The 21,768-nt window shown below is 41.2% G+C and overlaps 1 long non-coding RNA gene across 1 annotated transcript; it reads right to left on the minus strand.

Moving 5' to 3' along the window:
- Positions 1 to 2,352: 2,352 nt before the first annotated feature.
- Positions 2,353 to 12,876, minus strand: LOC148394651 (uncharacterized). The gene is made up of 3 exons (XR_015859986.1): positions 12,784 to 12,876; positions 6,731 to 6,802; positions 2,353 to 6,484 (listed from the first exon to the last, which is right to left on the minus strand). It is a non-coding gene; the product is annotated as an uncharacterized LOC148394651 (long non-coding RNA).
- Between the last annotated feature and the right edge of the window lie 8,892 nt (positions 12,877 to 21,768).

Below are 21,768 nucleotides of genomic sequence, written 5' to 3' on the forward strand. Positions count from 1 at the left end.
TTTAGGCACTCCAGATGGCGCTCATTCACCTGGGGCTTTGCCACCGAGAAGCTTTTTAACCTCCTTAAAAAAGAAAAGCTCCATCTCACCCGAACTCTATGAAGAACCAGTCTTGAAGCGCCATGTATCTCAAAATGTGTGGCATGTGCATTTTGACTTCACCTATGGAGAAGTGTAAAAACTGATGAATAAATTATAATGTTCTCGCTCGTTGCTTTTTTGCACTCTAGTGTATGCGGTGCATTGAGTTCACACCTTGAACTTAATAAAATGCTGCCATTATTTTCTCAGGTGTGTGATGCAAAAAGAAAAGAGAAGCAGGATGATGTTTGTGAACTTTTCTCCGCAGAGGATGTGAAGATAAATGTCATCTCTATTCAACACCTACACCGAAAATCCTTTCCTCTTTGTTAAAGTGCTCTATTAAAAGAATTTTAGTAATGGTCTTTTCCATTTTCTGTCCAGAGCCCACCCGTCTCTGGCACCCATCAAACATCATACCATCCATCCATCACCGCAAAAAGCTTTAATACTACAGGAAACCAGAGAATATGGAACATACTGGATAGTGTCGATAAAAATCAAATAAAAAGACCAAAGGGACCCGAAATGCCACTTTTTTCCCTTAAAATCTTTGTATAACAAATACTTAATGTGTTATTAAATTTGAGGTTCATATGCATCCCTTTTGCACAATTAAGAGTCATCAAAGATGCATGTTTTGGATTGTGGCTGGAAGCCGAAGCATTTGCAGAAAACCCACGCAGCCATACTTAGAATTGGCAAAATACACTGGAAGGCCTGAGTCAAGATTCCTGCAGAGTGACACCTGCAGAGTTTCTGTGTTGACTACAGTGGTATGATGTGATATGGATGACCAGTGGAAGGAGCGCAGAGAGCTAGGAGACCTTTACAATGGTGGACTGGTGCAGCAACAATGGTCTAGTCTTAAACAAAAACTAAGGCGCTCGTTTTGAACTATTTGAGTACCAGTCCCACGATACCATCATGGGGGAGGACACTGATGTGGTGAAACAGAACAAGTAGCTACTTGAAAGTACACTAAAACAATGGACTGGACAAAACACGGACTGGAAGTGTAGGAACATGCATGCAGGTTCATCATACATTATATTTACCCCCAAGACTTTCATTAAAAACCCATTTTTCAAGAATGTAACTGTTTCGAGTTAAGGGAAAACAATTTAAATTATTTCAGTTTACAGTTACTCAAATAATGCTATTCAAATACCGTATTTTCCGGACTATAAGTCGCTCTGGAGTATAAGTCGCACCAGCCATAAAATGCCCCAAAAAGTGAAAAAAAACCATATATAAGTCGCTCCGGAGTATAAGTCGCATTTTGGGGGCAATTTATTCGACAAAATCCCACACCAAAAACAGTCATGAACGAGCAACAACAGGCTAAACAATAGCAACAACAGGCTAAACGATAGGTATGCTAACGTGACAAACACAAAGAGCTGAGAACGGGCCTGACGTAACATATAGAGTGATTAAGGACAACTATTACATGAATAACATGTTTATAAAACCATCAGTGTCACTTCAATTCATTAAATAGCAACAACAGGCTAAACGATAGGTATGCTAACGTGACAAACTCAAACAAAGAGCTGAGAACGGGCCTGACGTAACATATAGAGTGATTAAGGACAACTATTACATGAATAACATGTTTATAAAACCATCGGTGTCACTCCAATTCATTAAATAGCAACAACAGGCTAAACGATAGGTATGCTAACGTGACAAACTCAAACAAAGAGCTGAGAACGGGCCTGACGTAACATATAGAGTGATTAAGGACAACTATTACATGAATAACATGTTTATAAAACCATCGGTGTCACTCCAATTCATTAAATAGCAACAACAGGCTAAACGATAGGTATGCTAACGTGACAAACACAAACAAAGAGCTGAGAACGGGCCTGACGTAACATATAGAGTGATTAAGGACAACTATTACATGAATAACATGTTTATAAAACCATCGGTGTCACTCCAATTCATTAAATCAATCGATCGTTCTTTGTCAACAATAGGTGCGCACGGCTGAGGGCGCTTGCACTTCAAAATATTCCACAGGCTCATATAACGATAGATAAACTACATTTCAAATAACGATAATACAAGCTAATAATATTATCAAACCATCCGTGCACTTTAATTCCATTAAATCCATCGATCAAATTCCTCGTCCTTTGGCAACATCGCCGCGCGTGCGCCCTGACGTCAGCCTCGTCTTTATTCCACAGATCTACTATATAACTATATTGTAGCGTTAACAAAGTACAAGGATAGACGTGGGTTTGGTAAACGGCTCTTTATTAAACAAAACAAACTTCCAAGCGTGTGGCGGCGTGGACTTCCAGACAGACCGGGCGTGCGTAATGGCCATGTCCGAGCCCCGCGCACCGTTCGCGGACAGCCACTCGGCCGAGCGCCGGCACCCGACTCAGTAGAGTAGGACCGGGCGTGCGTAAAAGCCATAATAGTTTTTCAAACCTTCTATGTCACTCCAAATCCTTAATTCCTTCAAACTCTTTGTCCTCCGTGTCACTTAGAAATGATCACCGCTAATGATGCCGGTAGTCCTTATGTGGGCACGTTTGTATGTAAACAACCGCCGCGCCGCGCTACTGACGTCACTTGAAATAGTAATCCATTGGTACATCACGGTTCTCCAAACTTTCTTTCTGCTGCTCGATTACTGTTTTCAGCTGCATATTTTACAACTTGAAGTTTGTAACCTGCAAAATATGAGTTTCTTTTTGGTGCCATTTTTCTTAAGCCCACCCAGTTGATGAGTCACGGCCAACGGTGAAATTTAGAGCGCCCTCATCCAGTTTCGTCTGAAAATATATATTTTTTTGGTTGTTTTATCAAAGTCAAAGTCTGCTTTATCGTTGATTTTTTTTTTTATATACTAAGACACACAAAGAGATTGAAATTACGTTTCCACTATCCCTCGGTGAGATAGTACACATATGCATACAAGCAACACAAAAAAAAAAAAAGGCACAAACAATGAATAAATAAGAGTGTTGAATAAATGATAGATAAACAAATAATAATAAATAATAATAATACATATAAGAGGAGCAAAAATGGAGCAAGTGTACATACAGCAGACAGTGGACTTGGATATGGTGCTTTAAAGTGTTAATTGCTTTATTTGATGTTTTCTCTATTTTTTATGTTTTGAATATGTTCAAGATAAAGATATAAAAGCATGTGAAGTGATCAACTATACTAAAAATAACATGGGAAGTGGTCAGCTATACTTGTAAGTGATGTCTTAATGATCAAGTAAAAATTTGTGAAAAAAAACGTATATAAGTCGCTCCTGAGTATAAGTCGCCCCCCCACCCAAACTATGAAATAAACCGCGACTTATAGTCCGGAAATTACGGTACATAAATGCTGTTTGGTATTTTTGCTTACTCTGGCCAGAGAAGCAAGCAAGCTTCTTTTTTTCCTTTTTTTAAGCATTCTCATTGTTTCAATACTCAGCTTACAAGTGTACTTTTCGACCATATAAACACAATGCATGTTAACAATATGCTTAATACACCATGTGACATGCCTCAAAGCATTGTGGCAAACATGAAATTATTTTTGCTATTGTGATTTTACATGTACACACCCATTGTTATGTATGGCAAGGAGTGTAAACTGTTATTTTCACTCACTTATCGCAGTCAGTGGTGCAAAGGACAGTGTGACTGATTTACCTTGTCATTATTTCCGTTACAGTTAACTAGAGTTGTGCCGGGGAAGCAAAAAGGATTGGAATTCAGAAGTTATAAAAATAAAAGCAGATGACTTGACTCGAAAAGAATAAATGAATTGAAGAGGAAATCTACATTTTTCAACATTGATTACACAATTTGTCTACTTGAACACACAATGACCACAATGTATTTTACATTATGTTTATAATTTAGGTCTTGGGATAAATAAAAAAAATCATCCGAATACTGATATTCCATATGTTGCCAAACATCCTTGGTCGCAATAGTTTTTTAGGAGGCTGATTTCATAAACACTGACCATAAGTTCTCACTCACTGTATTGTACATCACAGTCAATGACCACCACTGTCAAGGCCAAAGGAAAGGTCATATCAGTCATTTTTCCCTATGTCCACAAATAGTGTACATGCATAAAGATATTGAGTGAGCATCACAGTGTGTGGAAAGAAATTTGGCTTTTCCCCCAATCACATTTTTTGATAATGTACAGGCATAAAAATATTAAGTAAGCATCACAGTGTGTGGAGAAAAAAAAAATTCCATCCATCTTCCGCTTATCCGGGGTTGGGTCGCGAGGTCAGCAGCTTTAGGAGGGACCCAGACTTTCCTCTCCCCAGCTACTTCATCCAGCTCATCCCGGGGGACCAAGACGTTCTCGGCCAGATGAGAGACATAGCATGTCCTCCCCCCATCAAATGTTTTAATCTATACAATCATTCTGCTCACAAAGGAAATCAATAATAGATAAAAATTTAGGTTACCGTGACACATGAATGTTGGCTTGACATATAAATTGACAATAATGAGACAATAATGAGACAACAATTGGACGGTGACTTGACTTCAATTTCCTCTTTCCCAGGAGAAGACTTTGGTCTACCCTGGAACACAACTAATTTTGCATTCTCTCGTAAATTCCATAGAAAGGTACAACTAGCACTGAGTCATGGAAAGACTTATACACCTAATTCACCCACAATAAGGACAAAGAAAATGAAAACCACAAATTATCTGATTGAGTTCTTGTGTTATCTCCACAAATTGTCTAATTCACTTTGGATGCTTGCACAAAAGGTAATAACTGACCTGGGAGACCACCATTCATCTTCCAGCAGACGATAAACAACTTAAGGTCTATTCGAATGTTCAGACAGCTTTTTAGCAACATCACAGACCTTTATAGCTGGTAAAAATGTCATGAGAACATCCTGGAAAGCCAGGCCAAAATAGATTACGCTGGCAGGCATGACTGTATGCCTGTAGTAAATTGGGATTTGTTGAAAAGTGTCTTCCCTACAGAAAGCAAAAACTTGATTGGAGATGAGGTGCAAATTACAGTCAAAGGTAATAACAGGGTGCTATGATGGTATATATCACAAAAGAAGAAAAGTGCCTCGGCAGGCATAATAAAAGAGCAATGTGTGCGTGCGTGTATGTGCTTGTGTGCACGAGTGTGTGCGCGTGTGTGTGCATGGAAGGGTAGTGGTAGGGTTGCCTGGATGTAGTATTTTGTTGTTAACTCAATGGTGTCAATTGTGATATCCTACTCTCATCTTTTGTCTCATCTGTCGCTCCTTGTTGTCCATACAGCTCTGACACACAAGCACACACATACACGCACACATACACACAATATATGCACTGAATGTCCCGGAATCAGACATTGTTGTTCTAGGCCAAAGAATAACTTGTGCCTTCCTGTGCCCCTTTGGAATGCTGTTTTATACCCTTGTTTTCTCTTTCCTCCAAAATATTTTCACACCAGCCAGGAACCAGTTACTGCAGATTTAGAATTGTTGTGTGAGAAGTGTTAAAAATTTCAGCTCTCACACAGCACAAGAGAAAATACACGATATGCCCAAGCACTATCCAGAGGAAAAATATATCCTTCTATTCAGAAATTAGAAGTTGAGCTCTTCACACATGGAATAGCAAGTCACTGTACAGATGTGGGTGATTTTACGTAACTGAAAAGCTGGCAGATTTAGTGGTTTAGGAGCAGATATACAGAATGGGTCAGAAGTTGAGGGAGACAGTAACCACCACGTCCACCTGTTGTGATTTTGCAGTGACCACATAGGGGACAGCTGATTTAACACAATTTATCAAGCATTTTGTGTTTCTCCCTGACACATTATTTTGGTATTTCTCCATTGGCTTTGTGTCACCTGAACACTCTGGCTTTCGAGGACAACAAAAGATAATTTTGTGCCCAACTGTTTTTAAGGCAAGGCACGTTTATTTGTATGCCTAAATTTGTACATAAAGCAATTCAAAGTGGTGAATGGAAAATAAACATTAAAATCATTAAGAATTAAGAAAAAACCTTAAAATCAACTTTAAAGCATGTAACAAACCAGAGATCGGACGCAGCGTGGTCGGAGGGCCAGGTGACGACCTGGTCGGGGATGGGCGATCGGTCAGGGCCGGTGTATCAGCAGACAGATAGACAGGACGACCAAATGCAGCATACTGCTTATTCATGGCTGAGGGGGATCGGACTCGGCGTGATCAAAGAGCCAGGTGAAGACGTGGTCAGTGGTCGGGCGTTTGGTCGGTCAGGGCTGGCGGTGTTCAGGCTGATCGGTGAATGGGTGATTGGTCAGGGCAGGTGACGTTTGGGCTTGATTGGTGGACGGACGATTGGTCAGAGCAGGCGGCGGTCGGGCGTAGTCTGTCAGTGTATGGAACAAGGTCGGCAACTAGGAATCAGAACAACAAGCAAGGTACGAGGCGCAGGCATGAACGGGTGACATTCGGGGACAAACTGACAAAGAAATGACTGGTGTGTGGGTGTTTAAATAGGAGCTGGCTGACGAGCAGAAACAGGTGCAGGTGATTGAGTAGATGAGTGGGCATGGCTGTGACTAATAGAGTGTGGTGGAATGTTACCGGTTGGGTGACATGGAGCACAGCACGTGACATGACATGACAGCGTTAAGACATACAGTAGTCTGGGACGGGCGGTTGGTCGGGCTGGCGGCGTTCAGGCATCAGTTGAGACGGAATGAGATCAGCAACTGGTCAGGAGGGGCAAGGTGTAAAGATTCTTCACCGTAATATCATTCAAACCTTGATAGTCTATGCAAGCATGGAGCGTGCCGCCCTTCCCCACAAAGAAGAATTCGGTTCCGGCCGGTGAGGAGGAGGGACGGATTATCCCGGGTCCTTGAAATAGTCCTCCATCGCTTGCCTCTCGGGGACCGACAGGGAGTACAGGCGACCCTTAGGTGGAGTGGCACCTGGCAGAATATCTATTGCGCAGTCATAGTTTTGCGACAGGTTAAATGAACGAACGAATGAACGAACAAACGAAAGAATGAATGAATGAATGAATGAATAAATAAATAAAGCTTTGTGGAAAAGGCTGAAATCATTGAAAGCTTTTCATGTCTTCATTTTCGGTGCGTTAGAAGGAACGGCCTTACTAACGCTGTTATAGATTTCCAGTAACAGATAATCTGCTCAATTACTTCGTCAATTGCTATAACGCTATAACGTCAATTGCTATAACGCCGTTACTAACAGTGAAATTTGACATGTTACTTAAGCTGCTTGGGACACGTCGACGCGCAACGCAAAACGCTCATTCTGCCTCTGCAACTTTTGACTCGCTACGCCTTACGTAAGCCAATCAGCTTCAAGGAATCTGTCACGTGACAATGACGATACAAAAACAAAATAATGATCATCGTCGTCGTCTATGGTCGTCTCTAGCTGTACAATACTTCTTTGTAATTATCCCGGGATAAAACAAAACAAGGAAAGGCTTCAGGTATGTTTTTACTTTGTACTTATACCGGGATAAAACAAAACAAGGAAAGGCTTCAGGTATGTTTTTACTTTTTCCTTCGTTCATTTTTCAACTGTTTGACTGTCTGAAGACGCAACATTGTTTACATTACCATGTAGGGAATTGTCGACCTCTCCATGATGTAACTTTTTTCTCCCATCAGAGGAGTTTTGCCGTAAAAAAATGGAAAAGTCTGCAGTGTGCGCGTCCCGTTGATTGTCTCTAAGTTGCGTGACTATTTATTATTTATTTAATGTTTATTTTAAATTGTTCAATAAATATTTTGTTAAATTCAAGATTCAAGAGTTTTTACAACACTCAGGACATGTGAAAAATAACAAATATTCTCAAACATCCCCTGATCTTAAACTCCCAGGAGGGCAAGGAAAAACTCAAAACTCCAGCTAGGGGAAATGAGAAACCTTGAGAAGAGACCACAGATGGGAGGGTCCCTCTTCCAGGATGACCAGCCTGCCATGGATGCAGAGAGGACACAGTACAAACAGTGTAGACAATTCAAAAAAGGTGTGGAGAGCAGGATGTTATTGCACAGCAATGACTCTGAGACTCTAAGAGTGGTGTGAGTTCATCAGAGCAACAGGCTGGGCTCTGTGTCTGCTGGTTTTGGCGTACAGAGCTCTATAACGCCGTCCGGAGGGGATAATTCAAACAGACTCCAACCTGGGTGAGAAGTGTCTATAGAGATGTTACTTGCACGTTTCCTGGTCTGCAACCTGAAGTATTGGTCTATGCTGTTCTAGTCTATGTAGCTGTCTTCACACTGAAAAATCTAAATTCTTTAACATCATTGAACTGTATTCACAGTGATAATCTGAATTCTTTTACATCATTGAACGTTTTTGAAAACCCTGGTTACTAATTGTATTTATGAATTACTTTTTTGGAAAGGTACTGTAAGTACCGTATTTTTCGGACTATAAGTCACGATTTTTTCTTAGTTTGGGTGGGGGGGCGACTTATACTGAGGAACGACATATTGGTGAATTTTTTCCTAAATTTTCAAAATAAAAAAGAAAAAGTGAAACCGCGATAAACGAACCGTGATGTAGCAAGGGATTACTGTAATTTGAATTTCAAGTGACGTCAGCAGCGCGGCGCGGCAGTTGTTTACATAAGGGACAAAAATTTGATCACGGGATGACGAAGATGACGAAGGGCCCCACGTACTACCGGCATCATTAGCGGCTTTGTTTGTAAGTGACACGGAGGACGAAGAGTTTGAAGGATTTAATAATTTGGAGTGACACAGAAGGTTTGAAAAACTATTGTGGCTTCTACGCACGCCCTGTCCTACTCTACGGAGCTTTCTTTCACCTCCGTGGAAGGAAGTTGGGGGCTGGTGCTCGGCCGGGTGGCTGTCCGGAGACGGTGGATGGGGCTCGGACATGGCCATTCCGCACGCTTGGTCCTATTCTATGGAGCTCTTTTCCACCTCCATGGCTGGAAGTGCCACCTCCGCGGATGGAAGTTCACGCCACCACACGCCTGGAAGTCCACGCCGGTGCTTGGGACCGTGTGGCGGTGAACTATTTGTATTATACCGTATTTTCCGGACTATAAGTCGCTCCGGAGTATAAGTCGCACCAGCCATAAAATGCCCCAAAAGTGAAAAAAAACATATATAAGTCGCTCCGGAGTATAAGTCGCATTTTGGGGGGCAATTTATTCGACAAAATCCCACACCAAAAACAGTCATGAATGAGCAACAACAGGCTAAACGATAGCAACAACAGGCTAAACGATAGGTATGCTAACGTGACAAACACAAACAAAGAGCTGAGAACGGGCCTGATGTAACATATAGAGTGATTAAGGACAACTATTACATGAATAACAGGTTTATAAAACCATTGGTGTCACTCCAATTCATTAAATCCATCGATCATTCGATACGATAGCAACAGGCTAAACGATAGGTATGCTAACGTGACAAACACAAATGAGGAGCTGAGAACGGGCCTGACGTAACATATAGAGTGATTTAGGATAACCATTACATAAATAACATGTTTATAAAACCATCGGTGTCACCCCAATTCATTAAATCCATCGATCGTTCTTTGTCAACAATGGCTGCGCGTGGCTGAGGGCGCTTGCACAATATTCCACAGGCTCATATAACGATAGATAAAATATATTTCAAATAACTATAATATAAGCAATAATATTATCAAACCATCCGTGCACTTTAAATCCATTAAATCCATCGATCAAATTCCTCGTCCTTTGTCAACATCGCCGCGCGTGCGCCCTGACGTCAGCCTCGTCTTTATTCCACAGATCTAGTATATAACTATATTGTAGCGTTAACAAAGTACAAGGATAGACGTAGGTTTGGTAAACGGCTCTTTATTCCACAAAACAAACTTCCAAGCGTGTGGCGGCGTGGACTTCCAGAGACGATAGCTCCATGGCAGAGGACCGGGGGTGCGTAATGGTCATGTCCGAGCCCCATGCACCGTTCGCGGACAGCCACTCGACCGAGCGCCGGCCCCCGACTCAGTAGAGTAGGACCGGGCGTGCGTAAAAGCCATAATAGTTTTTCAAACCTTCTATGTCACTCCAAATCCTTAATTCCTTTAAACTCTTTGTCCTCCGTGTCACTTAGAAATGATCACCGCTAATGATGCCGGAAGTCCTTACGTGGGTCGCGCCGCGCGGTGCCACTGACGTCACTTGAAATAGTAATCCATTGGTACATCACGGTTCTCCAAACTTTTTTTCTGCTGCTCGATTACTGTTTTCAGCTGCATATTTTACAACTTGAAGTTTGTAACTTGCAAAATATGACTTTCTTTTTGGTGCCATTTTTCTTAAGCCCACCCAGTTGATGAGTCACGGCCAACGGTGAAATTTAAAGCGCCCTCATCCAGTTTCGTCTGAAAATATATATTTTTTTAAATGGAGTTTTTTGTTTTGTTTATTTGGTTGTTTTATCAAAGACAAAGTCTGCTTTATTGTCGATTTTTTTTTTATATACCAAGACACACAAAGAGATTGAAATTACGTTCCCACTATCCCTCGGTGAGATAGTACACATATCCATACAAGCAACACAAAAAAACCCAAGAAGGCATAAACAATGAATAAATAAGAGCGTTGAATAAATGATAAATAAACAAATAATAATAAATAATAATAATAAATATAAGAGGAGCAAACAGACAGTGGACTTGGGTATGGTGCTTTAAAGTGTTAATTGCTTTGATGTTTTCTCTATTTTTTATGTTTTGAATATGTTCAAGATAAAGATATAAAAGCATGTTAAGTGATCAACTATCCTGAAAATAACATGGGAAGTGGTCAACTATACTTTTAAGTGATGTCTTAATGATCAAGTAAAAATTTGTGAAAAAAAAACCATATATAAGTCGCTCCTGAGTATAAGTCGCCCCCCCACCCAAACTATGAAAAAAACCGCGACTTATAGTCCGGAAATTATGGTAGTTATTTGATATATTTTATTTTGTGTAGCGACTTGTATATGTTTTTATCGTTACAGTTCAGTAGTTGTTGGCTCGTTGAACTCTTGTTTTGTTAAATAAAGAGCCGTTTACCAAACCCATGTCTTTCCTTGTACTTTGTTAATGCTACAATATAGTTATATACTAGATCTGGGGAATAACGACGAGGCTGACGTCAGGGCGCACGTGCGGCGTTGTTGACAAAGGACGAGGAATTTGATCGATGGATTTAATGATTTGGAATGACACAGATGGTTTGATAATATTATTGCTTATATAATAGTTACTTGATATATAATTTATATATCGTTATATGGGCCTGTGGAATATTTTGAAGTGCAAGCGCCGTCAGTGGCGCGCGCCCATTGTTGACATAAAGGACGATCGATGGATTTAATGAATTGGAGTGACAAAGAAGGTTTTATAAACGTGTTATATATGTAATAGTTATTTGAATAACTCTGAATGTTACGTCAGGCCCGTTCTCAGCTCTTCGTTCGTGTTTGTCACGTTAGCATACCTATCGTTTAGCCTGTTGTTGCTCGTCTGTTCTTGGTGTTGGGTTTTGTCGAATAAATTTCCCCCAAAATGTGACTTATACTCCGGAGCGACTTATATATGTTTTTTTTCACGTTATTGTGTATTTTATGGCTAATGCGACCTATATTCCGGAGCGACTTTTAATCCGAAAAATACGGTAATTACATTTTGGAAGGAATTTGCCCAACAGGCGGCATGGTGTCGTACTGGTTAGCACGTCCGCCTCACAGTTCAGAGGGTGCGGGTTCGATTCCACCGTCAGCCCTCCCTGTGTGGAGTTTGCATGTTCTCCCTGTGCCTGCATGGGTTTTTACCGAGCACTTCGGTTTCCTCCCACGTCCCAAAACATGCTACGTAGGCCGATTGAGCACTCCAAATTGCCCTTGGTTGGCTGATTGAGCACTCCAAATTGCCTGTAGGTGCGAGTGCGAATGGTTTTTCGTCTCTGTGTACCCTGTGATTGGGTGTTAAGCAGTTCAGGGTGTCCCCCGCGGACTGCCCGATGACTGCTGGAATAGGCTCCAGCACGTCCGCGACACCAGTGGGGACAAGCGGTACAGAAAATGGATGGATGGATTTGCTGAACACTGGTTACTTTCGCCATGTTATGCCACGTGTTTCTGAACAACAAAGTCTAAAGACGGCAGGCAGCGCAACAGAAGCATTTTTTACCTATAACTTGTATTACTATTATAATTTTACTAAAAGTACGGTTTCAGGACCAATACCAATGTCCACCACCACCATCACTGGCGTGGGAGAGTAGAGTGCTGACCATTGAGCTAAGAAACTAGCCTGACAGCTAAGCATTCAGTATTCTATGTATATGAACTTACGGGGAGTTATTTGTTACTCCTGAACTACAACATGACTTGTAAGTCAAGGGAACATTGTATTCAAAAGCAAAGACCAGTAAATGTCATTAATAGAACTCATAATGACAAAACCTAAATATATATTTCCCATTTAGTTCAATGTGAATGAGTTACATAAAAATCAAACGAGCAAAAAACATCAGAGAATGAAATTTAAACGTCAAACTTGTTAAATGGGCTAAGTTCAAATGGTTACTTTTAATAAGTTTCAGTTGTTTGTGTATCTTTCGTCTAAACATTGAAACATTATATTACATTTAAAATGATGAACCTAAGTATATTTCAAGTGTGCTTAAGAAAAGGAGTACCTCTTTGCTTGAAGTGAAGGCACAGCAACAGTACTCCTTAAAAGCTCCCTGAGGTGAAGGAGTGGGAGTAGATAGCTGTGAGCATGTCCTCATTCTGGCATCATAAGAACAATAAGAAAAAATGCAAAACAATGTTAAAATGAGGTAGGGAAATGTGGAAAACTCAAAAGACAGAATGGGCACGTGTCTGTGGGCCTTGAGAGTAGTGGATGTTCATTATTAATGTGTCAACAACCATATAAAATTTAATCACACAACAATTACCGACTCTGTTCGGATGGTGAGAAGTGCCGGGACACAGTTTAAATCAGGGAAGGCATAAAACAGCATCACTGGTCTTATCTGCATTTGCTACTTCGCTGATGCTACAAAATCTGATGCTTTGAGTGCATCTCGCAACATTGCTTTATGTCTCTTTTTTTTCTTTTAAATACATGTTATATATGTTCATATAAATATATATACTATGTATATAATATGTATATTTATATAAACATATATAACATATATTTGAAAGAAAAAAGTGTATATATATATATATATATATATATATATATATATAAGTGTATATATATATATATACATATATACATATATATACAGTGTATATATACACTGCTCAAAAAAATTAAAGAAACAGTTTTTATCAGGGTATGGCATGAATCCAATTAGACTTTTCTGATAAGGTTTTGGTCAGGTACGTGGCAGAGGGGGTTGTTAATCAGTTTCAGCTGCATTGGCGAGATGGTCCCAAAAACAGGACTGATTTTGCAGGTGGAGGCTATTTCAAATTCCTCCCTCTTGATCTTTTTTAACTGTCTTTCCACAAGTGTTGGCTTTAGCTAGAGTCATTATCACGACTGGGAGTATGAGGCGATTTCTTAACCCTCCTCAAGTTGCTTAGATTGTCCAACTCCTCCAGGATGGCACATCCATATGCGTGCTGTTGCAAGAAGATTTGATGTGTCTCCCAGTACAATCTCCAGAGCATGGAGGATATTCCAGGAGACAGGCAGTTACTCGAGGAGAGCTGGACAGGGCCGTAGACCGTCCTCATTCCATCAGCAGAAACCGATATCTGCTGCTTTGTGCAAGGAGGAACAGGCTGAGCACTGACCAAGCCCTACAGAATGACCTCCAGCAGGCTACTGGTGTAAATGTCTCTGCCCAAACAGTCAGAAAGAGACTTCACGAGGGTGGCCTCAGGGCACGAGGTCCTTTAGTGTTTCCTGTGCTCATGCTCAGCACTGTGGAGCTCGATTGGCATTTGCCATAGAATACCAGAATTGGCAAGTCCGCCACTGGCGCCCTGTGCTTTTCACAGATGAGAGCAGGTTTACCCTGAGCACTTGTGATAGACGTGAAAGGGTCTGGAGAAGCCAAGGAGAGCGCTATGCTGCCTGCAACATCATTCAGCATGACCGGTTTGGTGGTGGGTCAGTGATGGTCTGGGGAGGCATTTCCATGGAGGGACGAAAAGACCTCTCGAGGCTAGAGAACGGCAGTCTGACTGCCATTGGGTATCGGGATGAAATCCTTGCACCCATGGTCAGACCCTACGCTGGTACAGTAGGTCCTGGGTTCCTCCTGATCCAAAAAAATGCCTGGCCTGTTGTGGCAAGAGTATGCAGACAGTATCTGGAGGATGAAGGAATTGACACAATTGAATGGCCCTCACGATCACCTGATCTAAACCCGATAGAACACCTCTGGGACATAATGTTTCGGTCCATCATACGCCGCCAGGTTGCTCCTCAGACTTTACAGGAGCTCACTGATGCCCTTAGACAGATCTGGGACGACATTTCACAAGACACCATCCGCGACGTTGTGAAGCATGCATACAAGCTCGTGGGGGCCACACAAGAAATTGAAAATAATTTTGAGTTGCAGAAATTGAATTTAGGCAAAATGGACGAGCCTGCCATATCATTTTTTTCACTTAGATTTTTGGGGTGTCTGTATACTGAGGCCTCTGTAGGCTGAAAACCTTTATTTCCATCAAAAGATGTGGCATCCTTTTGTTCCTGAGACATTAAACTTTCCATATCAGTATAGATGTCCCCCTAAAAAAAATGTCACCATTGAAATCTGATGTGTTTTCAAAGTGTTCCTTTAATTTTTTTGAGCAGTGTATATATATATATATGGGCAGCATGGTGACACACTGGTTAGTATGTCCGCCTCACAATTAGGAGGGTGTGGCTTCGATTCCTTCTCTGGCCCTCACTGTGTGCAGTTTGCATGTTCTCCCCGTTCCCTCGTGGGTTTTCTCCGGGTACTCCGGTTTCCTCCCACATCCCCAAAACATGCTTGGTAGGCGGCTTGAGCACTCCAAATTGCCCATAGGTGTGAGTGCGAGCGCGGTTGGTTGTTCGTTTCTGTGTGCCCTGCGATTGGCTGGCAACTAGTTCAGGGTGTCCCCGACCGACTGCCCGATGACTGCTGGAATAGGCTCCAGCACGCCCGCGACCCCCGTGGGGACAAGTGGTACAGAAAATGGATGGATGGATGGATGGATGGATGGATGGATGGATGGATGGATGGATGGATGGATGGACAGATGGACGGATGGATGGATGGATGGATGGATGGATGGATGGATGGATGGATGGATGGATGGATGGATGGATGGATGGATGGACGGTTGGCTGGCTGGCTGGCTGGCTGGATGGATGGATGGATGGATGGATGGATGGATGGATGGATGGATGGATGGATGGATGGATGGATGGATGGATGGATGGATATACGGTTGTCCCTTTTCCAGACCCAGGTCACCACCTTCGGCTATCGCAATTACTTTTATGACGGCAAAAGACGGACAGCACAGTGCGAGATATGCAACAAAAACATTTCGGACAGCCAGACGACAACTTCAAACTTTGTCCGTCATTTGAAGAGCCATTCTGCCAAGTAAGTGCTTTTCATTTATCTAAATAGGTGTGTATATATAGCTTTAATGCAATGAATATGATGATGAAACTGAATTAAGTAAATATCATTTAATATGGAGCAAGTTAATAAATAAAAACTACAGTTAACTTGACTTGGACTTGACCTATTTAAGGACTTGACTTGACTTGACTTGCCCAAGAAAAAAATGACTTGGGACTTACTTGAGACTTGCAAGTTAAGACTTGAGACCTACTTGAGACTTGCACATGTGTGACTTGGTCCCATCTCTGCTGCTACCTCAGTAGAAACATTTAAGACACGTTGAAAGACACATTTCTATGACATGGCCTTTAAGTAACCTGTAGTGGCCGATTCGGCTGGAGTTTGTTTTTGCTCCCTCTCCCCATCCCCACTCCCTCCACCGGCTGGGGAGGTGGTTAGGTGACACCCAAGCTGACAGGGGCTATCTGGATTCTCGTGGACCAATTCAAGATGAGGGAACCGCAGCTTACCCTCCTCAAAGACACTGCCAGGACAATCAAGGGCACCTACGGCAGCTCTTCGCTTTGACTTGGACATCCATTTAATTGATTTTCATATTACGTATTTTATGTGCCCTCTCCGCATCCATTGCAGCTTGGTGATCCTGAAAGGGGGATCCTTCCATCTGTGGTCCCTTCTCAAGGTTTCTAATTTTTTCCTTGGTAGAGTTTGTTTGAGTTTTACTTGCCCTTTTGGGAGCTTAAGATAAGGGGATGCTTTGAGAATAATTGTCAATTGTTTGTCTATATGAAGTCATTTGAGACTGCTTGTGATTTAGGGCTATACAAATGAACTTGACTTGATGGACAGAATTTTTCTGTGCAGCCGAGGCATTGAGGGTGTCCGGTTAGGTGACCTCAGCATCACATCTCTGCTTTTTGCAGATGATGTAGCTCTTAATAGCATGTATTCTTTGAATGTGTTGAAATGGTAATTGTGTGAATCAGTGAATAAATAAAGAAATAGAGGTGAATAATGTAGAACAGTGGTCCCCAACCTTTTATGTGCCACGGACCAGTTACGTGTAAGAAATATATTCGCGGACCGGATTCGGTTGAAGTTGGGAAATTGTGTAAAATGTAAATAAAAACAAAATACAGTGGAGCCTCGGTTTTGGACCACAATCCATTCCAGAAGGCTGTTCGAGAAGTGAATGATTCGAATTCCGAATCATGTTTGCCCGTTACAAATAATGGACAAAAAAATAATCCGTTCAAAACAAAAAAAAAAACGCTTTTTCAAAGCATTTTTTCATTTTACACCATAAACTGCATAAATAAGTGAGTAGGTAATGTATAAATAAATTATATAAATAATAAACTGAATTAATAGAGTAGGCTAGGCTGGGGAATGTATTGCCCTATCTGTAGCAACTCGCTTGTGTGTTTCATTCTAATAGTAAAAGATATCTTTTTAAATTGTGAGGGGAAAAAAAGCACATTAAAACATTTTTTTTTATTTTTACCAATTGAAGGAATGGGGTCAAAATACAAAAAGTCCTGCCTAGCTACAAAAACAGATATGCTCAAACCTCATTGAATAAAGTACATAAGCAGACAAGTATATTCACATATTAAATCAATAAAAGAAACATTTTAAGCATATAATTATACCTACACACCAAATCAATAAAGAAGACATAACTAGACATTTTTGGTAATGAGAAAGGTTTTTAAAACTTTATGATCTGATATATATTTCTGAGCACTTTGAAATAACTAATGTTTTTTGATATATTGCCTGAATAGCTTAATGACCCTTAAGGAACTGTTTAATGCATGCCTGATGATTTTCTAAATCACGGACACTGCCAAAGTCGTCTAAAAATGTTCAGTACTTGATTGTATCTTATGTTTTGACTAATGCTAGACGCCAGTTTTCGATTACCGTATTTTCCGGACTATAAGTCGCTCCGGAGTATAAGTCACACCAGCCATAAAATGCCCCAAAAAGTGAAAAACATATATAAATCGCTCCGGAGTATAAATCGCATTTTGGGGGCAATTTATTCGACAAAATCCCACACCAAAAACAGTCAAGAACGAGCAACAACAGGCTAAACGATAGCAACAACAGGCTAAACGATAGGTATGCTAACGTGACAAACACAAACAAAGAGCTGAGAACGGGCCTGACGTAACATATAGAGTGATTAAGGACAACTATTACATGAATAACATGTTTATAAAACCATCAGTGTCACTCCAATTCATTAAATAGCAACAACAGGCTAAACAATAGGTATGCTAACGTGACAAACTCCAACAAAGAGCTGAGAACGGGCCTGACGTAACATATAGAGTGATTAAGGACAACTATTACATGAATAACATGTTTATAAGTCATCGGTGTCACTCCAATTCATTAAATAGCAACAACAGGCTAATCGATAGGTATGCTAACGTGACAAACTCAAACAAAGAGCTGAGAACGGGCCTGACGTAACATATAGAGTGATTAAGGACAACTATTACATGAATAACATGTTTATAAAACCATCGGTGTCACTCCAATTCATTAAATAGCAACAACAAGCTAAACGATAGGTATGCTAACGTGACAAACACAAACAAAGAGCTGAGAACGGGCCTGACGTAACATATAGAGTGATTAAGGACAACTATTACATGAATAACATGTTTATAAAACCATCAGTGTCACTCCAATTCATTAAATCCATCGATCGTTCTTTGTCAACAATGGGTGCGCACGGCTGAGGGCGCTTGCACTTCAAAATATTCCACAGGCTCATATAACGATAGATAAACTATATTTCAAATAACTATAATACAAGCCAATAATATTATCAAACCATCCGTGCACTTTAATTCCATTAAATCCATCGATCAAATTCCTCGTCCTTTGTCAACATCGCCGCGCGTGCGCCCTGACGTCAGCCTCGTCTTTATTCCACAGATCTACGTGGGTTTGGTAAACGGCTCTTTATTAAACAAAACAAACTTCCAAGCGTGTGGCGGCGTGGACTTCCAGACAGACCGGGCGTGCATAATGGCCATGTCCGAGCCCCGCGCACCGTTCGCGGACAGCCACTCGGCCGAGCGCCGGCACCCGACTCAGTAGAGTAGGACCGGGCGTGCGTAAAAGCCATAATAGTTTTTCAATCCTTCTATGTCACTCCAAATCCTTAATTCCTTCAAACTCTTTGTCCTCCGTGTCACTTAGAAATGATCACCGCTAATGATGCCGGTAGTCCTTATGTGGGCACGTTTGTATGTAAACAACCGCCGCGCCGCGCTACTGACGTCACTTGAAATAGTAATCCATTGGTACATCACGGTTCTCCAAACTTTCTTTCTGCTGCTCGATTACTGTTTTCAGCTGCATATTTTACAACTTGAAGTTTGTAACCTGCAAAATATGAGTTTCTTTTTGGTGCCATTTTTCTTAAGTTCAAGTTCAAGTTCAAGTTTACTTTATTGTCAAAAATCCTATGTAACAGGGTTACCACAGAAGTTTGAAATTGCGTTTGACCAGTCTCCAATGTGCAGTTTAACTAAAAACATTTAAATAAGACATTGACATAAATCTCTTTCTTACTCACACACACATACACACAACACACACACACACACACACAGCTAACTTACCCATACTGAATTTACAATTCTTTCTCTGACATATTCATTCACAACATAAACACAGACAATGCACACTTACACATTGCAGTCATTCAAACACTAACATGCTGATAAAACATGTGCAATACTAAACAATAAAATACTCTCTCTCACATTCACACACACGCACACACACGGTGTGTAATAAGAGTATTGACATAATACAGACATAACACACAACCCCCCCCCCCCCACACACACACATACATACACAGCAGCAGAAGTACAATCAGTGGTCATAGAAGTAAAGTGAAAAAGTGTAAATCTGTATATAAGGTGCAAGAGTAAAGTGCCAAGTGGCATGGTGACTTGGAATGTTCAAATGGTTTTCCTCAGTGTGTTCATGAGTCTGATGGCTTGAGGAAAGAAGCTGTTGCTCAGTCTGCTTGTGCGGGACCGCAGGTTGCGGTACCGCTTCCCTGATGGTAGAAGGGAGAACAGTCTGTGTGCAGGATGAGTAGTGTCTTTGATGATGTTCATTGCCCTCTTGGAACAGTGTGAAGTGTACAGTTCCTGAATGGCTGGAAGGGGTGACCTGATGATCTTTTCTGCTGTCCTCACCACCCTTTGCAGCGCCTTTTTGTCTGCAGCTAGGCAGCTGCCATGCCAAACAGAGACGCTGCTGGTCAGGATGCTCTCAATAGCACCTCTGTAGAAGGTGGTGAGTGCAGAGGTGGGGAGGTCGGCTCTTCTCATCCTTCTGAGGAAGTGGAGTCGTGTCTGCGCCTTCTTGACCAGCGCAGTGATGTTGGTAGTCCATGAGAGGTCATCAGTGATGTGCACTCCCAGGAACTTTGTGCTCTTCACAGACTCTACTGCACTGCCGTTGATGATGAGTGGGATGTGTGTTGGTTGTTTCTTTCTGAAGTCCACAGTGATTTCTTTTAAGCCCACCCAGTTGATGAGTCACGGCCAACGGTGAGATTTAGAGCGCCCTCATCCAGTTTCGTCTGAAAATATAATTTTTTGGGGTTGTTTTATCAAAGTCAAAGTCTGCTTTATCGTCGATTTTTTTTTTTTTTTTATATACTAAGACACACAAAGAGATTGAAATTACGTTTCCACTATCCCTCGGTGAGATAGTACACATATGCATACAAGCAACACAAAAAAACCCCAAGAAGGCACAAACAATGAATACATAAGAGTGTTGAATAAATGATAAATAAACAAATAATAATAAATAATAATAATAAATTTAAGAGGAGCAAAAATGGAGCAAGTGTACATACAGCAGACAGTGGACTTGGATATGGTGCTTTAAAGTGTTAATTGCTTTATTTGATGTTTTCTCTATTTTTTATGTTTTGAATATGTTCAAGATAAAGACATAAAAGCATGTGAAGTGATCAACTATACTAAAAATAACCTGGGAAGTGGTCAACTATACTTGTAAGTAAGTGATGTCTTCATGATCAAGTAAAAATTTGTGAAAAAAACATATATAAGTCGCTCCTGGGTATAAGTCGCCGCCCCCACCCAAACTATGAAAAAAAACGCGACTTATAGTCCGGAAATTACGGTACTACTGAACATTCTGGACAGAGGAAAATATTTTGCCTAACAAAGAAAAGATATGGTTGAAAGCATGATTAATCTAAGAATATGATGACGTAAGCAAGTACATAGAGTATCAAAAGAACAAACAAAGAAAAACATGGTAAGTGGTGAGTACAAACTTTGCATAGTCAGGGAACATCAATAAATTGATGATGTCACAGCCAAAAGCTCACATAATTCCGTACAAAATGACAAAATTGAAAGAATGATGAATGGATAAGGTGCGACAGTGTATGTGCAAGATTGAAGAAGAATGTTTACAGGAAGGTCATTTGGAGATAAAACCAGCAGAGGTGCCAGAGGGAGAACGCCAGGAGGAAAACAGCCAAGGTGATCTCCAAGGCCGAAAGATGGGATGGAAAAAAACAGCCTCCACACACATCGAATCACCCATAATCAGCACCCAACCCCACGGAACCAGCTCTCACCAAACCAGCACCCACTCCCATGGAATCAAACTCTGCTGCGAACTTGCCCCACCCCAAAGACTCATCACCCATCAAACTCGGCCCACAATGTGCAACTGAATATAAGCTGACCAAAGAACCTTGAACGTTGCCTTTCTGAATGGAGACTTTCTGCTCTTGAGCATGGTCGCACGAAGGGCCCAGCGCTGTATTGTACTTTCCTGAAAACAGAGCTTTCTTAACAAGAATTGTGATTGAACTCAACCAACCTGTGTAAGTCTAATTTCTGCTTCAGTGTCTTAGCATTTTCCTAGAAAGAAATCAAACGAGTACGCAGTGAGTAATTTGGATAACAGGTGATTGGCAATAGCTTTTGCCGTGAGGCGCAGATAGCGCACTCCCTAAATTGTGGACAAAATCCAACACAATGAAAGACAACA

The sequence above is a fragment of the Syngnathus floridae genome, chromosome 8 (assembly GCF_059516105.1).
Source record: "Syngnathus floridae isolate MCC-2025c chromosome 8, RoL_Sflo_1.0, whole genome shotgun sequence".
NCBI lineage: Eukaryota > Metazoa > Chordata > Actinopteri > Syngnathiformes > Syngnathidae > Syngnathus > Syngnathus floridae.